Source organism: Paramisgurnus dabryanus, chromosome 1 (genome assembly GCF_030506205.2).
Source record: "Paramisgurnus dabryanus chromosome 1, PD_genome_1.1, whole genome shotgun sequence".
In the NCBI taxonomy this organism is placed as follows: Eukaryota; Metazoa; Chordata; class Actinopteri; order Cypriniformes; family Cobitidae; genus Paramisgurnus; species Paramisgurnus dabryanus.
The window spans coordinates 1,758,557-1,761,945 of NC_133337.1; the positions used below are offsets into that span (position 1 = coordinate 1,758,557).

General features: G+C 39.4%; 1 long non-coding RNA gene across 1 annotated transcript; it reads right to left on the reverse strand.

Annotated features, from left to right (window-relative positions):
* Nucleotides 1–376: 376 nt before the first annotated feature.
* LOC135746976 (uncharacterized) lies at nt 377–2,298 on the reverse strand. The gene is made up of 3 exons (XR_010531645.2): nt 2,238–2,298; nt 2,024–2,097; nt 377–469 (listed from the first exon to the last, which is right to left on the reverse strand). It is a non-coding gene; the product is annotated as an uncharacterized lncRNA (long non-coding RNA).
* Between the last annotated feature and the right edge of the window lie 1,091 nt (nt 2,299–3,389).

The window sequence follows — 3,389 nt, forward strand, 5'->3', positions numbered from 1 at the left end:
TTCAGAACTTCTGGACTGTCTATGTAAGCCTTTAAACTTGCCCAGACCAGCAAGGCATTTTGTTAGCAGACATCCCGACCTGATCAAAAACTTTTGATTAGGAGATGTTCTAATCCTATTTTTAATATATGTTTGACAAACTTACCACAGGTGATCTGCCAAAGCGACTTATGAAACAGCATCTTCCCAAATCTCCTCTTCAGGCTCAACTTAGCGATCATTGCATTTGATAAAGTTTGGAAAAAAAAACATATTTCATTAGTATAGAAATATAAATGTAATCTTGTGGTAAGAAATACAGAAAACTGTGGCCCAAGTACAACTTTTAAAGAAATTAAGAATGTTTAAATTTTTTTGTCATAACACTATTCATTACCTTTTAAGGGGGAATGATTTGGGGATCTGGAAAGACACACTACTTCACCTCTCTGTATTTTATCAGACGTCTTCAAATTGCATGTTGATCTGCCTACAATTTAAAACGCATAATAAAATAAAAACAAGTCATAGCCCCTTTTAAAAAGAAAACATAAATTGTGAAATACAAAACACTGCATCTTAATTATTAGGATTAGTAGAATTTGATTTGGTTACAAAACAAATATTAAATGCATTGTAAGGTTTTAGGGGAGACGCTTCACAAAAAAGAAATGGTAAATTACGGATTTCTTGTCATGACTGCTGGGTAATCGATGGCTGTGTGATCTGTGTGTGTGTGTTGTTTACCTGTGGTGCCGGTTCCTCGTGTGTTCACTAACTCCGCCCCCTTGTTTCGGTAATTGTTCACCGGTGATGTCTCGTTTACCTTTTCCTTTATATTGCACGTAGTCCTGTCCTTCGTTGCGCGCTCATTGTTTTATCACAGTCCTGCTGCCCTGCCCTGCCCTGCCCTGCCTTGTCTTGTCTTGTCAGTCGCTCTCTGTCTCTTCCTCTTGTTACCCCAGGTTTGGTTTTCGGCGTTCGGGGACTCGTCTTCGCCCGGACCGCTCGCTTGTGGATTACTGGATCTCATTGACTTTGTTTGTCTCTCGGTACAGCTGGTTCGCTTCGTTTCTAGGCGGTACACCAGCTGTCTCTGTTTCTCTCCGGTTTGCATCATCACCCGTGAGTGGAGTACACCTTTTAACCATTGTGGATTACATTGACTCTAACGACTGTTGTTTCTCGGAACCGCTGGTTCGCTTCGTTTTTAGGCGGTGACCAGTGGTTTCCGGGTGGCTCTTCTACATCAGGATTTCACAGTGGATTACCCGTCTGAGAACTTGGATTTACCATCTTCCATCTCCGCCTGTCATCCACCTTCAGGGCGGCGTGTTTCATCCCTCTGTTGCGTGTGGTGACTGTGCTGGTGTTCTCGACGGAGTGCCTGGGTGGCTCTCTCTCTCCCTTCGGATCTGTACTGGATTATCGTGTAGCGCCGACTCACTCTCTCCTACTGTGGGAGTGCTTCATTCCCACAGTAGTGTTATCATCCAGAGTGAGTCAACGGGTGTGTGCCGTGTGTGGATCTACCAGTGACTTTGCTCTCCAGATCTCTCATTCTATTTTTCTAAATAAATATTGTTAACTTGCACTTGACTCCGAAGTTTTTTCCTGACATTTCTATTACAACATGGTATCTTGGTGGTGCATTACCAGGGTGGGCGGTAGCTCATTGACAATTAAAAAAAATATGATTAAAGCCATAATACATAAAGATAAGAACAAATAAATGCTGTCATGTACACCACCACAAAGACCCATTTTTTTTTTCTGTCAATATGAAGCCTCTATAAAACTTGCATCAACATCCACTCTGAACACTGGATTAACTTTTGTCTCTGTATACTGAAAACAAAGTGTTTGAAATATGTAGGCCTACATACTGTAGAAGGAATAGTGGCATAGAAAAGAAATTAATTGCTGTGCTGAAAAGTAACTATTGTATCCTAAATTAGTTTCTTATATTTTCCTAATGACAATGATAAACCAGTCTTTAGAAACAAGTAGCAGGTGTTTTTAAAAAGCCACTCTCAATTCTCACCTGTGAAGTTTCTTGTGTTTGTGTGTCATTCTGTTTCTGACCTGACAACCCTTGCTGTCTGTTTCTTGTTCAATCTTGACAAAATATAAAAAAGTAAAATTAGTGCAATATTGGAAGAGAATTCTATAATGACTTTTATCAGAACATGAATACATACACTTGCATACTGCATTTAAGTAAATATTGTAGAATAGCAGGGTTAACACAACATTACCTGATCCAGATGTAGTGGCTGTTGATGCATGAAAATCTCAGCATTGACAAGATCATCACCATATTCTAATTTGAAGGGCTCTGATAACGAAGACATTACAAAAGAGTTATAAAAATATACTAAAAACAAGAGCACATTTGTCTAGATAACCAATATTTTCTATTTCCATTAAAACTTGCTAACTATTCAACAAGTAAGCAAAATTACACCATTACAATGTATTTAAATTCGAATAGAACATGCCAACTTACACGACATGATATTTTCGTACAAAGGATTTAACTTAAGTGTTTCATGCCGCTTAAAATCATGGATACTGCGCGAATGACCGCAGGTGCGATCATAAGCCTAACATGTGATTGACTGATTGCCATGGAAACATGAGGGTCATGTCGACTATCTTGTCCCTTTTAATTTTATAACTGCATTTATACACATTACCCCGTCAAGAAAACCTCAGCATGATTAATAATAATCAGGGGCGCCGTAAGGGGGGGGGGAAGTTAGGACGATTCTAAGGGCCCATGAACTTTTGAGGGCCCCAGCCAAGGACTGTGCCGCACACGCAACCCCCTTAAGCTGAGCCCTCTTAGCTCCGCCCCGTCTTTACTCTGCGTTTTAGCGCCGTCTTCAATCCACGGTCTTACAGTGCAGAGTGAACTTCAGAAGAGAGGAAGGTGTGTGTATTTACTGCTATTTCCTATGATATCTGCATATGTGCACTTCCTTACTATAAATGCAGTTTACACAATGTGACGCTGGAGCAATACAATGCAGTTTTCTTTCCACTGTAATAAGTCTTCGCTCTGTTCACCTCAGTTTAAAAAAACACAAGGTGATTTACGTTCCCTGTTTTATGTTATGATTCTAACGCGAAGTCAGCCCTTATAAGCTGTTTAAATTAACGTAGCCCGTATAAGCTAATTAACATAAACTAGAAATGCGAACGGTAACACACTGTTTTGTTTTGTAACGCAATATGGCAAGGAAGGATTTTTATGCAGTCGTAAATCGTTGTGATAAAACTGAAATGCAACTAAGGCTAAACTATTCAAATTATGTATATTAAAGCTTCTCAACTTGCAACAGGTTTAAGAAATCAATGGAAATCTATGTCGTAATCTGCTATAGTTGTCTTTCATTTCATTTAAG